The sequence below is a fragment of the Canis lupus genome, chromosome 11 (assembly GCF_011100685.1).
Source record: "Canis lupus familiaris isolate Mischka breed German Shepherd chromosome 11, alternate assembly UU_Cfam_GSD_1.0, whole genome shotgun sequence".
In the NCBI taxonomy this organism is placed as follows: domain Eukaryota; kingdom Metazoa; phylum Chordata; class Mammalia; order Carnivora; family Canidae; genus Canis; species Canis lupus.
Window position 1 is genome coordinate 44,706,918 of NC_049232.1, and position 20,259 is coordinate 44,727,176.

The following is a 20,259-nucleotide window of genomic DNA, read 5'->3' on the forward strand; positions in this document are numbered from 1 at the left end:
AAACCAGATGCCAGTATTTCAACTGCAAGAAGCATTTCTAGAGGCTATGAAAATTCTCTCTTGTGCCACTACCATAAAATTGAAGGGTTTTGTTTTGTTGTAATTTTAAAAACTCAGCTATTTTTAGTGGCAGCCTAGGAGCTGTGTAATATATGAACTAAGTCACTGGGAAGAGAGAGAAAGCAGAGTTCATTAGGACCAAAAAAAATCTTTCGTGATTCAGACTATTTGATTTTTAGTCATAAAAAAACTGTGACACTGGAGAAGTCAAGTGACTTCTCTTAGTCTCCCATTATAAACTTGTTAGGGGAGAAAATTTATTAAGTCTTGGGATCATGAATATGAGTACAAGTCATTTCCATGATGTCATATAAGTATAATCAGTTCTTCACAAGGAGAGAAAAAAAACAGAATAGTTGAATGAACTGGTGCAAAAGGTTTAACACCACATAAAGACTTCAGTAATGAAGATATGGTTTATAAATCCCATGGGGTCTAGGAAGTAACACTCAGAGATCTCACCATATGAAGGGAATAATCTGAAACAAAGAATGTGGGTTGAAAGAAATTCAAGGTTCATCATTTATAATGGAAAACTCAAATGGGTCGAATTTCAGGATAAGAACATTTTGGCAGTGAAGCTTTGAGTAAAGCCATGGAAACAAAGGAAATTCACACCAGTATTTTGGCATGGAACTCTGGCATTTGTTAGTGCACAAGAGGCTGAGAATGTTGTGGTCAGGGTAGTACATTTTGATAGGCTCTGTATCTCCTAATGTCAAATCTTCATGAAAAGAGCAAAAAAAAATTTTTTTTCAGCTCTGTATCAGCACATAGAAATTATATTGACTGTTCAATGCTATATTGATCAGTAAAATTAAGTTGCTTGATACTTCCTCTTTTTATTTCCCAGGTAGTCACGGAGTGGACACAGAGTAAAATTCATCAGTTACTGAGATGCCAATACTTGGCATAAGCAAACAAACACTAAACTTATGTCAAAAATAAATTCTAAGGCTAAAAACAGACCAGAGATGGAAGAAGAGGCCCATCGTGAGTCCTCTAACATTCTGAGCTAGAGTGATGATCCCCACAAGGGGAGCCCATCTGTTCTACAGAGGTTCTGAATCAAGCTATATTTAAAGACTATCTTTCCTGGCTCCGGTATTTAAGTCAGAGAGAGCCAGGTTGCAATCCTGGATGTAACATTAAACTAGAGTGACCTTACAGAAGTTACTTCATTTCCTTGAGTCTTACTTTTTTTTTGTCTTTATGATAGAAATATTTGATAAATAAATAACCTACCACATTTAATGGCATGTCCTATAACATTTATTGAGATGTCTAAAACGAAATTCCTATAATAGTGGCTGGAATAGAAGAGAAATTTGGCACACCAGCATTGCTGAAAAGAACTTTTCAATCTGACTCAAAAAAAGGTAAATGTGCAGGTAGTTTGCCTCCTAATACTCAACACTAATTCAATCCTTTTAAGTATCATCTCTATACTTCCTTAGAGGAGAAGGGAGAAAATCATAAATATCTCTCTTTTTGAAATGAATAGATGAAAAGGTATAACCAGAAAAAGAATCTAGAATGAAAATTATGGTAGAGATCACCATGATAATAATTTACACATCAATTACCTTTGACTCACTCCTTATGTTTCCCTAAGGGTAAAATTCTTATCTGACATATGAAGCCAAGCAAATGAAAGGGCATTTTTTATTACTTCACAATTATGAGAATTTATAAATTAAAAAAAAAAAAAACACACACACAGTTCCTTGGCGATAGGTTTACTTTCCTTCCAAGAAAGGAAAATAAATCCAGTTTTATTCATTTGTTCATTTTTTTTCAACATTTTGAAACAACTACTAGGTATTCTGGAAATTCAACAAAAAACAAAAAATACATATGCAACTGATTTCATAAAGCTTATAGTCGTAATTAAATGAAATAATGCAAATAATGTAATTATAAATTGCAGTGAGTCTTACGAAAAAAAAATAAAGGTTGAGCGAATCTATCTGAAGAGCCTAAGTAAGTCGAAAGATCAGAAAGATGTCTGTGAGGAAGAGAGGTAACCTGGCTGATATCTGAGAGGAGAGGGGTTTACCAGGTGCAAGTGTGGAGAGAGAATTCACATATGGGAGCCTCAAGGTAGGAAGGAACATGGGAATATTTAAGGAACCACATGAAAAAAAAAAAAACTGTTGGAACACAGAAAGAGAAGGGCGCAGAGGCAAGATATGATCTTGGAAGTGATGAAAGAAGCCAGACAATTTCAAGCATGTGGGTCCTAGCAGAGATTTTTTTTTTCCTTATACAGACTATTCCAATGTAAGAGAACTCAACTTTTTCAACTTTAGGATGGTGCAAAAAACAATATGCATTCAATAAAACTGTGTTTCAGATTTTGAATTTTGATCTTTTCCTGGGCTAGCAATACATGGTACGATCCTCTCATGATGCTGGGCAGAGTAGCCAATTGCAGTGCCTAGTCAGCCACATGATCACAAGGGTGATCAATCGATACACTTACAGCCATTTTGTACCTAGACAACCACTCTGTTTTTCACTTTCAGTACAGTGTTCAACGAACTACATGAGATGTTCAATACTTTATTATAAAATTGGCTTTGTGTTAGATGATTTTGTGATACTGTAGGCTAATGTAAGTATTCTGAGCACATTTATGACAAGCTAGTGTAAACTATGGTAAGTTAACTATCAAATGCATCTTCAACTTCTGATATTTTCAACTTACAGAGTCTATTGGGGCATAACTCCACTCTAAGTTGAGGAAGATCTGTATTAATTATTGAAGGGCTTTATAAAGGAAAAACATTACTGAAAAGGCATTTTTCTAAAGATTTTTTTATTTACTTATTTACTTATTTATTTGAGAGAGGGAGAGAGAGAGAGCACACATGGGGAGAGGAGGGGCAGACGAAGAAAGAGACTCTCAAGCAGACTCTCCACTAAGCATGGAGCTAGATACATGGCTTGATCTCACAACCTTGAGATCATGACCTGAGCTAAAATCAAGAGTCAGACACTTAACTGCCTGAGCCACCCAGGTGCCCCTGAAATTATATTTTTAAATGCTAACTTTATTTAATCATCCCTGTAAAATATACTACAGGGAGATAAAAGCTGTTGCCGGAAGAAAAATGATGAAGCTCTTGCTGTTCTTTAGTAAAGAGATGTGGTAGCTTAGGTGAAGGGGATTAAAAGATATAAGCTTCCAGTTATAAAATAAGTCATGAGGATGTAAAATACAGCATAGGGAATATAGTCAATAATACTGTAATAACTTTGTATGTTGACAGTAGCTAGGCTTATCATGGTGAGCATGTTTTAATGTATATGGATGTCAAATCACTCTGCTGTACACCTGAAACTGATATAATATTGTATATCAACCATATTTCCATTAGAAAGAGAGAGTGGGGTACTGGGTGGCTCACTCAGCTAAGCATCTGCCTTCAGCTCAGGTCATGATCCCAGGGTTCTGGGATTGAACCCCAGGTTGGGCTCCCTGCTCAGTGGAGAGCCTGCTTCTCCCTCTCCCTCTGCTACTCCCTCTGCTTGTGTTCTTTCTCAATCAATCACTCTCTCTCTCTCTCTCTCTGTCTCCCTCCCTCCCTGTCAAATAAATAAATAAATAAATAAATAAATAAATAAATAAATAAATCTTTAAAGAGGAGAGAGATGTGATAGCTTAAAAGAAGATAATGAGAATAAAAAGAAATATGTGGATTTAAAAATTATGAAGCAGGTTTACTTGCTTATATTTGTTGGTGGACAAAGTATGGAGGGTGAGAGGAGGTGACAGCTAAGGAAGATTAGACTTATGGGGCAAGGAGTAACTAAATGAGATGAACTTGAAAAGCATAAAGTTGTATATAAACAATAATTCAGAATATAAACCTATTCAGTTGGAGAGGGATAATTGGGAATTGCAAGGAATGACAAAAATATTAGGCATCAGATCTGACAGTAAATTAAGGGAGAGCAATAAGGTAACATTAGAAAATAATGGAAAGGAGTCATTGGCTTACATACAGAATAATAGCTCATTACAGAATCACAGGCATCAGTCCTTTCTCTATGCGTAAGTAACCATGCCACACATATGCTTCAATCTCTGTAGGGAGCGTGTGTATTGTTAAGCAGAAACCAGTAAAAAAAAAAAAAAAAAAAAAAAAAATCAGCAATAAAATTTTTAAAGGCATTTTAAGTTTCGGGTACAAAATGGCAGAATCTGTATTCATGAGGGTCTTGAGAACCTCTCAAACATGAGAAAAGCATAGAATTTACCCATAAAGTACAGAAGAGCAAGGTTTCTCCAGAGTTCATGTGTAAAGAAAATGTCACTTTGCAATGCAGAGAGTAGTTACATTCCCTTTCTCCCTCACTAAGGATATACTCCCTAAACCTGGGGCCCATGATTCTAATTAGTGACTCAGTAAAGTGACAAGTTATACATTACAGTATGTCATGCACCTTTGGGGTTATACACAAATAGTTTTAACTTGTGGGTCTTTGAATTTACATCAAAATTTTCTAGAGTGCTTTTTAAAATGTAAATTTGTAGGTCCAGGGAATCTATATTTTAATAAGCACCCAAGATTATTTGGATATAAATAGCCTTCAGCCTATACAAGATGTTAATATTAAGTGTGTAATTCTAAGAGAATGCACTGTATCTTGATGCAAGATGGCAAATAAAATGATACATCACCTCCTGGGATAATAGGTTGACAATCAAATTACATGTGAGCTGAAAACAAAAATAACATGTTGTATAATCAAGGCATTCCTGAAGGTTTTGGTGTAAATATAACACAAAAAAGGGACAGACTGATGGTTTCTCAAACATCCTTCTATGTCAGGATTTTCACAATGGTAGAGACTACCCTTATACGAAAGTCAACTTTGTTTTGTTTTTTTTTTTTTGGGTGGGGGGGAGGGTTCTAGCTTTTTTAACTGAAAAGCAAAAATGCTTCACAGTGTTATAAAGGAAATCATCCTTCTTTAGCTGAAGAACAAATTAATAATTATGGTTCTATAAATTTGACTGGGAGGATTTCATCAATTACAAAACCAAACAGCCTGACATCTCATTATTATGATGTCACAGTGCATAAACAAATCAACATACAGTTTTCATTGTATTGACTATGTTTAAAAAAATGTATCAAGTAGATACTTAGATGAATGCCTCTATGTTTCGTGACTCCTCTAGAGGTACTGTTTCTGTTGTTAAACAATATGGATGAACTAGCACTGCCCTTCTCATTCCTTGTCTTGATTTTCAATATCAGATATAATCTGCTCTAACCTTGGGTCTCAGGGGTAAATGAACAAGTTATTAACTATGCTATAGAAGAGTATAACAATGTATATATAACATCAATAATTCTGGAGCACATGTGATTAAATTATAGTTACAATTCAGCAAAGGAAATATGCCAAAGTATCAAAAAATAGAACAAGACCCATCTCTTTTGATATAAGATTCCAAAGACTCACAGCTCAAGGCATGTGACTTAATTGAAAAATAAACAAACAGTATATCCATTTAAAGTAACCTCACTTCAGTTTTATTTCTGTTTTAGGGAATGCTTTAATTCCCTAATTAGCTAGTGCTATTCTATATTTTAACTTTTAGAAATGATCCTACATGAGGATTTCCATTAGGTTTTTTTGTTCAAAGATGACACTAGTTGAAGGTGAAGCATTTTAAACCTGCCAGTTTATCTCACTATAAGATTGATCTGTGAATGAAATCTTTTCTCACTGCTTATCCTCAGAACAAGTAGGCTAAGTGCCAGGCCAATAGCCAAAATCAGAAGCAAGAATCCAAGGCATTCGTGCTAACATAAATTACTCTACCAAGGCAAGTCTGCAGCAGGAAGAGGGGGAAGGACAGGTCCAAGTCAACTTGGGAGAGGTTAAAGTTTCAATCACTGGTGCAAAGGTCAAAGACAGAATTAGGGTTGTAAGAAAGTGAAGGTGTTAGTTATCTTTCATTAATACAGTGACTTTATCATTTTACTCTATCATCCTTTAGGAATTATGGGGCATCAATTGAAGATAAAAGAGCAAACTAAATTTTCTGAGTCCAGTTTAAAGACAGTGTGTTAGATACAGTACTCTCCTAGAGTTGAGAAGAGGGCTGATCAGAAGGTCAGTAATAAGTCACTACACTATACAAAGGAGAATCTATATTGCTTCATTGTTTCTCCAGAATATCATTTAGAATTAAAAAAGATAGTCTGTGGTTAATCTGGCATACCATCCTCAGTGACTATTTTTGCTTTTTTTTCTTTTCTTTTTTGATTTCATTGGACTACGAGGCTGTCCTAGCTCACTTAGTTTAGGGTCAAGGTATTTAATGGAAGTCTGCTCTGAAATTCCTTAAGGGTCTTTGAGGAGCTTAATGGAAGGAAGATGGATAGAAAAGGCAGAATTGATCAGTCATTCCTGTTTGCAGTAAGGCTCATTTCAAGAACCACACTATTTTATCCCCATTGCTTTCAGATTTTCATTTAAAAGTATTATGTAAAACAGAAGATAAATAGTAAAATATAACAAGGTTAAGATGGTCTGTGCATGGGGAAAAGATCAAATTGTAAAAAAATAGACAACTATGGTTGAGCATCCAAATAGATAAGAAGAATCAAACAAGGCCTTTCACCTGAATTTTTAGAATTCCACAAAGCAATAATAACCATCCAATAACAAAATGAATAGTGTCATCAAGGAGTAATTTTAAAAAGGCAACATCGCATATAAAGTTCCTGTCAACCTTATGGCTTCAGATCAAAAACCAGAAGCAGAAGAATCTTTCCATGCATTTCAGCACACTACAGAATATCACAGGAAAAAAAAAAAGAAAAAAAAAACTCCTCTTTTGAGTTTTGGACTGTTTCTTAACTATTTAAGTAAGTTCCTCTGAGCTTCACTTTTTGTTCATCTCATAAGGTAGAAATTATGAGAACTCCACATACTTTAAGAACAAAGCTGAGAAGGTATAAGAGAAAACTAACCCATATGAAAGTGTTATAAAACTATAAAGTAGGGGCACCCAGGTGGCTCAGTGGTTGAGTATCTGCCTTTGGCTCAGGTCGTGATCCTGAGTCCTGGGATGGAGTCCCACATCAGGCTCCCCACAGGGAGCCTGCTTCTTCCTCTGCCAATGTCTCTGTCTCTGCCTGTGTATGTCTCTCATGAATAAATAAAATATATTTTTTAAAAAACTAAAAAGTACCACAAAAATATGAACTGTTACTACTTACTCAAGGGGACAGTGATGCTTTCTGTGTTCTGCAGAACTCTGGCTGTTGCTTTCCATAATCATATCTAACAGTCTGGTTCCTATGACATCTTTATTCTTCTAGACATCACCTTATCCCTCTGACCACTTCTTCCTTATCCTACCCCATAAGCAAATGTCATCCTCATGAGCACTCCTTCACAAACTAATTGGACTTAATAAGCAAAAATACACTAGCAGATGATTATATGGGTGGCTTATGTTTCTCTTGAAGAGGGATCTTATCTCCAGTGGCTTCTTAGATATTTTTAGTGTCTTTTTGGTGACCAGATTTCATGGTACAGACAAGACTTAACGTTGAGTTGAATCTCTCTCTACCCCTCTATCACCTCGTACTGATTAAGCTTGCTCAGCTCCACAGTCACAGACTTCTCACCCAAACCAGCTATCTCAAAATGAATGCCCAGAATCAAAAGGTAGAAAATAGATACCAGAAAATCCAGTTTCCCTATTAGAAAATCCATTTTAAGTGTCAGTAATAACTCCAACTTCCTCTCCAACTACTGCGGGCCAATCATAGTGACAATGTTTTTACACATAATGCAGGATGATAATTTAATGTATTAATTCAAGTGTTTTCTTTCCTGGATTTTGCCCCTTTTAATGGCCGCTCTTCCCAAACTTCCTTCAAGGCTGAGAGAATTTGTATTTGCTTTCTTCAAAGTAGTTTGGAGAGGAGTGATTTGTATTCAGAATTTCCATACCTACTGAGGAAATAAAACTGGATGCTCCCGAGAGAAGCATGAATAAAGATATTTGTAAGCATAGACTAAATACCTATTTGAAACAGGGTGCTTCCCATTCATTTACTGGTTAAAAAAAAAAAATGTCCTTTGGCTTGAGTAAGAAAGAAAAGAAGAAAGAAAATTCTATGGGTTCTGAGTATAGAAAAAAAAATTATTCTCTGTTTTTCAGCAGCAAAGGCAATAGGACTGGAGAAATGGGCACCTGGGGTATGGGCCTCCAAAGAACATCACCAAATACTCTACACTCAGCCTGGGAAAAAAGGAAAGAATGAAAGAGACTTGGTCCTGAATGGGGCCATGCACACCAATGCAGAGGCCATCTGCATTAACTGATAACCTCAGACAAGACTGGTGGAAACTCTCTCACCAATACCTCACAGCTTAAGTCTTACCACTGTGGGACATTCTCACGCAGTAGATATAGCTCCCTAAAGGAAGTGTTAGAATGTCAGGCAAAATTTGAGTTTTTTTATTTTTGTATCTCTACTAACCCAATGGAAGAAGCAGTCAGAGTCAGTAATTACAAGTTAGAGAAAATATGTTTTCTTCCACCCTGGGATTTATAAATCTACACATTCACACTATCTGTTTAATGACTCAATTAATCTCTACAACAGCATTATGAAGTAGAAATTACTTTCATCCTTGTTAGAGAAGAGAAAATCTGGATAGGGAAATGTAAGTAGCTTTTCAAGATAGCCCAGATAGTTCATGAAGGTGCTGGCCTTCAGCCCAGTCCTTCAGACTGCAAAGCCATCTCATCTGCTATCCAATCTTACCCCCATCCAAAAGTTGAATAGACTAGGTGCAGTTCAGCGTGGTACAATGACTCTCCCATTAAAGGCAATAAGAACCTAAAAGGCAACCTTGTCCATTCATATGAGCACAGAGAACGTGAAAAAAATATTTTTGGGTTTGAGGGCTCAAGATTAAAACCTACTAAACAATATATTTCATAAACATTTGTGCTTGCCTTTTAGAGTTGTGATTACAAGTTTGAAACACTAACTAGATTCTTCATCGGCATTTTACAGCTTAATTTCTCCACATGGCTGTGCTTGGTGGTGGTTCAGAGAGGACAAAGCTCATGAGGGCTAAAGATCCATCTGTAGTCATCAAGTAATTTTCTGAAGATTAGAGACTTGGCTGGTCTGAAGAAAACTTTGGCAAGCCCCAGGAGCAGAGGAGGCAGCTGGGAATAGTTCATGGCCACTCCCCATGGCCCCACATACATCAGAAGGAGGCTGGCACCAAATGGCCACTGAAAGAGCTGCCAGCAGAGATTGGCACTTGTGCACTAAGACCAAAGTGGGAAACAAGTTGCAAGCCAGTGTGCCAGCTGGAAAATAGTGCCCTGTGAAAGGATGAATATGAGCTCTTGTAGAGGGGACTGAATAATAATTTCTGAAATGTGCAAGGAAGGTTGAAGTGTGGACACAGGGGACTGGAAACAGATGCAGGACAGTAATGCAATCAAGCAAAATGGAAGGCAGGAGAGGATGAAGGAAAGAGAAAGAGACTGGAAAAAAAAAAAAAAAAGAGATGTCAGCCTTGATTGACTTAAAGCTGGTCAGCTAGCAAATTCCTGAAAAGGAGCCTGGTTTTGTTCATTTTGTATCAATCATGTTAAACCATCAGGAAAGGAAAGATAATAGGGAAAATAATGATGTAAGGAAAGGAACGATATTATACAAATGCATATTAAAAAGCAGACCAATCTGATTTTAATCCAAGATCTGACACTTGATAATGTATAACCTTGGGAGCTCTTCTGTAATCATTTTGAAACAACAGTTTTCTCAATTGTAATATGGGACTGATAACACAGAAAAGACAGCTGATATTACTATTATTACTATTAGAAGCTACAATCAAATAAGTACTCAGTATACACTAGGCACGGCACTAACCATGTTACATAAATTATCTTACATTATTGTTCTAGTAACCGAAAAAAGCCCCACAGCTGAAACTTTTTAAGTTGCCAGATTCATACTAGGCACTCAGTAAATTGTGGCCACTATTAATATTGCCATTGATGTTACTCTTTTTAGCTATTTAATTCCTAATCTCAAAGATATTCTTGGGGAACCTGGTTGGCTCAGTTCGTTAAGCATCCAACTCTTGAGATTGAGCCCCTCATTGGGCTCCTTGCTGAGCATGAAGCCTGCTTAAGATTCTTTCTCTTTCAAAAAAAAAAAAAAACAGATTCTCTTTTAGAGAAAAGGAAATTCTTAATGAGTACCTATTACCAACATAATGGCAGATGAGGTTGGAATGAAGGATTTCAATTCTACTTCTAACTTAAATTTCTAACAAATTCTCCTTCTCAAAGAGACACAAAACATGTAGAAAAGACACAGACACCTTGAGATTAGCCAAGTTTTCTATTATGCATCTCAAGCTAGAATTTCCTGTTTACATGTAGTCTTTTCACTGACACCCAGACAGAATTTTCTTCTTCCTACTATATCCACCAGCTGAACAAAAAATGTGTCCTTTACTTTCCCATTCCTACAAACATTTTTACTGAAAATGTGGGTGCATGTACAGTGAGAAAGTTGTTAATCACTACACTTTCTAGCGTGTATTAGAAATAGAATGCTCTCTTTTTAACTCAGGAATGGTTAACTCTTTTTCATCAGTTTCCACCTCCTCAGAACAGCAGCCCCCCCCCCCTCAGCCATTAATCTAAATTAAGTTTTCCCTATTAATCTCCACTTCAATGCCTTGGGTATTGATTTTAAAATACTTACCAAAATTAATTCTCAAAAATCTGTGTGCTATTTTCTTTATCAGTCTGATCACTTGTATTTGTCTTCAGCATTCACTACAATGTACATTCTGTGAAGGAAGGAATCATATTCATCCTTCAGTGCTCAGAAATATTTACTAAGGACATACAAGGTGTCAGGCATTGTTTCTAGGAGATGGAATAGAGCAGTGAACTGATATTCTAGAAGAGCAAAACAGGGAAAAAAAGGTAGGTAGTGATATTAGAAAGAATATAGCAATAGGAGAAAATAGAGAATGTTCCCACACTGCAGCTATGAGAAGTTTTGGGGATGAATGGACTATTTTACCAAAGGTAATCAGGGAAGTCTTCCAGAAAAGTAAATCCTTGGTGGTAAGTAGAGGAAAAGCATTCCAAGTAGAGGGAACAGCAAGTTCAAAGACCATGAGTCTGGAATTTGCTTGGTGTACTCACAGAAATCAGGCATTGTAGCCAGAGTGGAACAAAGAGGAAAGAAGGAAGAGATGAGACTGGAAAAATGATGGAGCATTATGAAGGCTGTGTTGGTATGGTAAGACCCTTAATTTTATCCTGGGTGAGGTGGGGACAAAATTGGAGAGTTTTGAGCAGTGAGGGTCAAACTGAATTATGTTTTGAAAGGACTGCTCTGTCTTTGTATAAAGAATAATCCAGAAGGGGTTAATCAAGGGAGAACAGAAAAAGGATTACTACAGCAGTTTAAGTGAAAAAATTTGATGATATACAGTGACAATAATAGAACAAATCACGATAAAATATACAGATTGCTATAAAGGTGATTGACATAGGTCAGATTTTACATACATTTTGAAAGCAGAGATGATTAGATTTGCTGAGAGATTGTATGTGTGTGTAGGGGGGGAGAGATGACAGAATGAAAGAAACAAAGAAACGCTCCAATTGTTTTGGCATGGCTTTTCTAGAGATTAGAGTTTCAATGATCAAAATAGAAAATACTTGGAGAGAAGAGAGTTAGGAAGGTAGAAATTAAAATTTTAGCTTGAAACAATCTGCTTAAAAAATAGATGGAGGAGTCAAATAGACATTTTTCTAAAGAAGACATACAAATGTCGAATAGGCATGAAAAGAAGCACATCACTCATACAAATCAAAACCACAATGACATAGCACCTCACGCCTGTTGGAATGTCTATTAACATAAGGACAAGATATAGCAAGTATTGGCGAGGATGCAGAAAAAAAGAGAACTCCTGTGCACTGTTGGTGGGAATGTCAACTGATATAGATACTATGGGAAACAGTATGAACGCTTCTCAAAAAATTAAAAATAGAACTACCATATGATCCAGCAATTCTAGTCCTGGTATTTATCCAAAGAAAGTGAAAACACTAATTTGAAAAGGTATACGCACCCCTATGTTCACTGCAGTATTATTTACAATAGCCAAGATATGGAAACAACCTAAATGTCTACCAGTAGATGAATAGATGGATAAATATGTGGTGTTTATATACATATACACACGCACATGCATACACAGTCAAACACTACTCAGCCAAACAAAATGAACTGTTGCCATTTACAATATGGATGGACCTTGAGAGTATTATGCTAGGTGAAACAAGTCAGATAAAACAAACAAACATATTACTTCACTTAGATGTAAAATCTAAAACACAAAAGAAACGAACACAAAAAACTAAACTCATAGATACAGAGAACCACTTGCTGGTTGCCAGTACAAAAGGGAATAGGAGAGCGGGCAAAACAGGTGAAAGGGATGAAGAGGTACAAATTGCCAGTATAAAATAAATAAGTCATTGGGATTTAATGTACAGCATGGTGACTATACTCAATAACATGCGATTGCATATTTAAAAGTCACTAAGAGAGTAGATCCTGAAAGGTCTTATTATAAGAAAAAAATATTTTAACTGTATGGTGATGGATGGAAACTCGACTTACTGTGGTGATCATTTCACATGTGTAGAAGTATCGAATCATATGTCCACCTGTCCATATCCATATTAGGATATGTTCTATGTCAAATATACTTTAATAAAAAAAGAATTTCTTGATGTTTTATTTATAATAACCCAAAACAGATAAAAATCCAAATATTCACCAACCAGTGAGTAAGCAAGCTGTGGTATGATTGTACAATGGAATAAGGCTCAGTGAAAAAGAATAAGCTACTGGTACATAGACAACATGGTTGCATTTCAAAACTATATTGAGTGAAAGAAGGTATGTATACAAAATTGAATGTACTATATGATTGCCATTATATGACATTACAGAAACCAAAATGATGGTTGCCTCTGAGGTGGTATGGAGAGAATTAGGGTGGGAAAAGACAGGGAGGGAGCTTTCTGTATGATAGAAATATTTTGTACCTTCATTGGGTGGTGGTTATGTATGTGTACACATCCATCAAAATTAACTAAACTGTACACTTGAAAGCTGGCATTTTACTGACTGTAAATTATGCCTCAACTTAAAAGACAAGAGAAAAGTTTGTAATAAACAGAGTTCATTTTGAGATAAATATCCAGTGCACAATTGGTTATACAATTGTGGAGTTGAGGAAAGAGTTTTGAGGCTGGAGATATATATTTGATATTTGGAAGCTATGAGAATATAGATGATGCATAAAATCATTTGAATGGATGGATTCACTTAGGAGGAAAACAAAGTAAAGGCCTGAGGACTGACTGCCAGGGCACTTGAGCATTTAGTGCTCAGCAAGGTGAAGAAGAATTATTAGGGGAGACTTGGAAGGGTTCACTGCTGTGGTAGGAGGAAAACCAGGAGAATTGGGTGTCCTGGAAATTAAGGGTCTCTACCGCTGCTGCTGGGATGAAAAGAGAATACAGAATGGAGCACTGGTGTGGTAGGATGGCAGTGCCTAATAACTCTGATTGGAGCAGTTTTAGAGAATAATGGGGATGGATATTTGGATGGAGCAGTTTCAAGAAAGCTTGAAAGGAATCCAAAGCCTCCAATTATAATAGGTGTAACTATAGAGAAAATTACTATGAATGCATGGGCAGTTATAATTACATTGTAGATTTGGTCATCTCCTAGTAGAGCACCAGGTTGACCTAGTTCAGCTCGGATTAGAAGACTAAGGGCAGTGCCTACTATACCAGCTCATGCTCCAAATAGTAGATAAAGAGTACCGAAATCTTTATGGTTAGTGGAAAATAGTCAACGGTTAATGAGCATAGGTAAAATGGGGAAATGGAATACAGACAACAACTCTTTCAAGGGATTTTGCCATAAACAGGATGAGAAATGGGTTGTCATTGGAGGGTGATGTGAGGTCATGGGGATGTTTTGTGTAAGTAGGATTCCACCTTAATAAGAAGGACAAGCATGTTCATAGAAAACAAAGAAAATTGATGGAAGACAAATGCAAAAGTCAAATTTTGGGGCAAGAGAGTGAGGATAGGACCATCCAAAAGAAGGAAAAGGCCGCAAATAGGTGAACTCTCCCACCATGACAGGAGAAAAGGAGAGAATAGAGTACAGGTGCTTGCACACTGAAATAATTGCTCTGAGGGCATTCCCAGCATCAGTCACAGTGCTTGCATGTAGTAGGTATTCAAAAAATTTATTGAATGCATGGATATTCATTATTAAGTCTGCTTCCAGAGAATTTTCTAGGAATAATGCTCTGTGTAGTAGCTGTCCTTGCATTTTAGCTTAAACCAGCACAATAAAATGGAAGATAGTGAGAGGAAATGAGAGAAGCTTTTCAAATAAGCTTTAAAGATTTACTCTATAACCTCCACCCTTTTTCCTTTTCTCCTAAAACAAAGATGTGGATAGAAAGGTAGGGGATGTTGTACTTTTATTATAGAAGTAATTGGTATCTGTGACTCCTCTTACCCTTTCATAATATCTGTTGGATATAACTCTTGGCTTTCTCATTTTGGCTACATTCCCAGAACTGTATGTAAAGTGTTTTCCTGAAATATTGAAAAGGAACCCACATTTTAAGTTCATCATCTCTTTGCCTGAAAAGTGGCTTATTCTTTTCCTGTTGAGATTGCATTTTGCGTGAGCTTTCCTCTTCCTTTACTATTAAAGTTAAAACTTGAAAACCGCTAAGTTGCATACAAGCCAAGCATGTCATGGTGGACAACAGATAAACACATTAATAAGGAAAAGAAATAAAGATGAGTGGAATGTGTTTTTAATGTGAACTAAGAGAAAGAGAGAGGATCCAATGTCCACTGAAATTTTACCAGGTGCTAGGCTCTGTACATATATGTAGTCATCACACACACACCCACACACACACACACACACACACCCCTCTAGAAAGGAAATATTATCCACCTGGAAAGGAGATATTATCCACCTATTACAAAGAATGAAATAGAAGTTTGAGGTTTTATTTTCCACCTTTTAATTACATTTTGTACCAGATATATTGCTAAGTGTATGTTATCTACTTCAATTTTTGGAACAACTCTGGAAGATGTGTATTTTTGCTCCATCCTAGAAACTGAGAAAACCAGAGCAGTAAAAGGTTTAATAATTAGCTGAAGCTAACCCAACTACGAGGGGGCTCAATTCCAATGATAGTGGTCATTGAAGACATATCCTTCCTGTCACACTATGTGGTTCCTTAAGGAAAGCAGAGCTGCCAGGAAACTAAGCAATACATGAAGGTAAAGCAAAACAAGATCCTTGAAAAAATTTTGATAAACAGCATCAACGGTCCAACAGTTGCATGGATTATACTTAGCAGCAAAGTCACAACTGATTATACCTAGCTGCTTTCCTCCAAAAATGAAGAGGAAGTTTCCTCTTATTTCTGAATCTGTTTCAATGCATCCTGACCTAAACATTAGCAAAAAATATGCCAGCATGGTCTAGATTCTTAAAACTCAAAACAAGATGGGAAAGATCTTGGTTTGGTTTTGTTTCATTGATCCCTTAACCAGTAGCTAGGGAGATATTATATGGATATACATTAAGAAAACCTTATACACCATATGTAAATGTATATATATATATTGTATTGTATGTACATCTAATTTTTAAAAATATTTTATTTATTTATTCATGAGAGACACAGAAAGAGATTGAGGCAGAGACACAGGCAGAGGGAGAAGCAGGCTCCATGCAGGGAGCCCAATATGGAACTTGATCCCAGGGACCCTGGGATCATGCCTTGAACCAGAGGCAGATACTCAACCACTGAGCCACCCAGACATCCCTGTACATCTTATTTTTAAAGAAATAATTTCCTCACAAGCAACCTGGAGGACGCAGTAATTCAGAACAGAGTCTTTAAAATCAGAATGGAGTTTCCATCCTGCCCTTATCAGTGGCTGGGTTTGAGACTTGTGCAAGGGACTCAGCCTCATGGTCTTCATCAGTGAGGAAGGAATGATATTATTACCTACCTCAAAGAATTACTGAAAAGAACACTGAAATACTCTAGTTAGCACAGCAACTAAAATAGAAAATGTGCTCAATAAATTGTTTTTGTCCCAAATGCCACTTGGAAATACAAAGTAAGGCACTAATGGTCACTTTTGAACTTGTGACAAGGATGAAGATTGACCTCAAATAGAGTACTGGTTTTTAAAAGGGTTCTAATGATTAAGCTTGATGCAGATAAATCACAGTCCAGCTACATGATTAAATTGCACCTCTTATTTAATTGCATCTCAGGTGCCAGGTACCTGTTACAATTCCTATCTCTGCAGCAAGGAAAGGCTTGTTCTATGAGCACAATGAAGGAAAGAAACAAAGATGTTTAATTAAATATAGTATAGATGAACAGGGTCAATTTATTCTTTCAAGACTACATGTATATTATAAATCTATACAATATAATATACACAATTATTTGACAAGCTAGAGAATGTGAAAGAAAGGAGTTTTACAATTTTAAACCCCACTTAGTTGTAGCTTTCCTAACAAGTCCAAAGGAGTCCTAGCCAAGTCCCTAGTTTCTATGCAATTACCATAACTATTCATTTAGGAGAGGAATTCATGCCAATTCTTCGAAAGAAATGGTATTTTTCTCTTTCCAAATATCATATCATTACTATATCCACCTTTTGCTGAAGACAGAACCTTGGGGATAAAAAGGCCTTTCTGCTCTCAGAACTTTATCTCCAATATCATAATGCCTTCATAAAGACAAGTATGTCCAATTTTTCATGTTTCCATTCAAAGTCACCTGCTTTGTCAATTTTTCCCTGATGCCTCACTCACATGTACACTGGCTTGTTTTTCTAAATTTATATAGTATTTCACTCCATCTGTCTCTCTTAGCCTTATCTCTATCTGTACCTCTACTTCTGCCATTCTCACTATAGAGGTTTCTAAGGGGCTGGGATTATCTTTTTACACATCTTATTTCTACATAGATTTTAACACAAACTCCTGGACATGCATAAATTCTTTCCCCACATTCATATTAATCATTCAATGTGTTCCAGACACTAACATAATTACTGGTTACACTGAATTGAGTGCTTTCTTTTTGCCACAAATCTCAAGGCTCAAATCTCTTTATCAACACTTTAGATACATTATCTCATTCAATTTTCAAAGCTACCTTCAGCAGGTCTTAATATGACACCTGTTGTATATGTTAGAGGCTGAAGTTAAGAGAATGTGAGCCATAAACCTAAGGTCCCGAGTGGTGATGCTTTATTTAGTCTTTCTTTCTCATGATGTTGACCACAATGCTAAACACTGCCAGGGCAGGCACTCAACAAACACCCATTCTATAAGTAAACAGATAACAATTCAGGACTGTTTCTGTTTTGCTATTTTCCAATTCTAAGATGAGACGTAGGCAAGTGATCTCACATTTTAAAAGACAGAGAAGTTCTTTACATAAAAAGAATAGACAAAAAGTAATACTTAAATATTTCTTCATCCCTTGAATAACTCAATGATGCATACATAATACATCTTGGGTACTACAGAGAGCATTCAAATTTATTCCTGGTGACTTGTAAGCTGCCAGTTACTTAGACTTAATGAGTTATGAAGGCCTTGGCCTTGCATTTAAAATTTCAAAATGAAGGAGGAATCTTTGGCATTCCCTTTGGGTAGTAAGATCAGTTACTCAAGCAATTAATCTTCACTTTCTGTGAATAATACTGTATTATATACTTGAAGTCTGCAGTAAGAGTGGATCTTAATTTTTTTTTAATTTTTATTTATTTATGATAGGCACACAGTGAGAGAGAGAGAGAGAGAGAGGCAGAGACACAGGCAGAGGGAGAAGCAGGCTCCATGCACCGGGAGCCCGAAGTGGGATTCGATCCCGGGTCTCCAGGATTGCGCCCTGGGCCAAAGGCAGGCGCCAAACCGCTGTGCCACCCAGGGATCCCCAAGAGTGGATCTTAAAAGTTCTGAACACATACAACAAAAGGGGTGATGACTATGCAATGTCATGTGTGTTAACTAGTTATCTTGATAGTGGTGGTCACCTCACAATGTATATTAAATCGTCATGTTGTACCTCTTAAATACATAAAATTTCATTTATCAATATGCCTGGGTAAAGCTTGAAAAATTCACTTTCACTCTGTTCCACTCCAAAAGAGGTAAAAACAATGGTTTGAACCTTTCCTAATAATTACTACATTACATTTCATCCATATTATGAACAGATGCTATTGCTTACTAGTAGTATAGAAAAAATATTTGATCCAGATTAAAAACAAACAAACATACAAATGTAATCCTTGAGTAGAGGGTCAGTTGTGAAGAAGTCTAGTGAGTATGTTCATCCAAGCCCCTCTCCAAGTAGAGTGTACTCTAAACTATTTTTCATCCAGGGGTTTTAAATGGGAATTTAATCTGGCAATACTGCAGTTCCTCAAATTATGAATTAAAGAGGGAAAAACAAAATTTTATGTTTCTGCTAACATAAGCTGAACTTCTCTTACCTTGAAAATTGGGATTCATATTTGTAAATATGTAGCAAACGTATGCTCCATGTAGAAAGAAAACAAAAGCAAGATGGCTATTTTTTTTCAAGCAGGCTCCACACCCAACAGGGAGCCCAACATGAGGCTTGAACTCACAATTGTGAGATCAAGAGTTAGATGCTTAGCCAACTGAGCCACCCAGGCACCCTGAAAAAGCCATTCTTGAGAGTATAAAATACATACCTCCATCTCCTCAAAGAGGTGTATAAACAGTTAAAAAAAAATCCAGTCAAAGTTTGAACCCTCGCATTCTCTATGTCCCTTAAAACCAGACATGGTCAAATATCCTGGTAACCATAACTGCTTGAGGGATGACCATGTGCTCCGAAGTCAGTCTGTCTGGCTTCAAATTCAAACTCAGCATTCTCTTACTCTATGTCCTTATTATGACTTAGTGTCGGTTTCCTAAATGAGATTTCAGTGAGTACTGTTTCAGGCACACAAGAAGTACCCCCAACATTAGCAAGTATTGCTGTTTTTGCCTATTTTTAAGTGATTACAAGTTTCTAAAACATTACTAATAAAGCAAAAATGTAAAAGAATAGTGAAGATCTGTAGATACTGCTATCGGAACTCATAATGTTATGGCATATTCATTTTCAGTGAAGCAAAGGTAATTGTTTGGGGTGGGGGCAGCGGGTTAATGCGTTTGTGTGTGTGCGTTAGTTTTAGTTCCCATCTTTCTTTTTAGAGTCCTTGAATAGGTCTAAAGACAGGACCATTTATAATAATCCTTACTGTTGCATAAGTGACATGATCATCACCATAGGGTCATGCCAAAAGGAAAGAAAACAAAGTACCAGTCCAGAAGTGGAGAAGTACCACTTCTGCCTACAAGTTGTGGTTCCTTAAAGGTTTAGTGCACATCAATTTGAGTTTAGCTGCTCTAAGAGAGCTTACTGTTTATAGAAAGTTATCCTGCTAAGAGTCCTGCTCACATTACCTCAGAAAAAAATAAAGGTTTAAGGAAAGAACACTTGTGAAAAGCTAAAGAATCCTACTTCCAGAATATCAGGACCTGGTGAGTTCTAGAACCCAAACTCTCCTCACTTTCTTTTCTCCTCCTCTCTCTTCTCTGTTCTCATTCTCACCTTTCTCTTTCTCCCACTCACTTCTCATTGATTCATGATCAAGAGCACTGGATTACACAGACCATGCCCCACTCAACAAAGATGGCTAGCAGGAGAGTAAGAAGCACTTGACAGGTTAAGCACTGGGTGATATGCTATATGTTGGCAAATTGAGCTCCAATAAAAAAAAAAAAAAGAAGGACTTCAAATGGGACGAGCATCCAAAAGCATTCTATCCCTTGCCTGGAAGATGCTCTTGTCCTCATAAATACATCCAAAGTAGCTTCTATTTTGTAGTAGGAGGAGTAGGAGTAGGAGTAGGAGTAGGAGTAGGAGTAGTAGTAGTCGTCGTCGTCATCTGTCATCCATACAACTGTCACT

At 36.7% G+C, this 20,259-nt stretch overlaps 1 long non-coding RNA gene across 8 annotated transcripts in view; it reads right to left on the bottom strand.

The window, feature by feature from the left end:
• The window catches only part of LOC111098070, a 293,135-nt gene that overhangs the window by 226,744 nt on the left and 46,132 nt on the right, over positions 1-20,259 (bottom strand). The gene's annotated exons all lie outside the window — the stretch shown is intronic.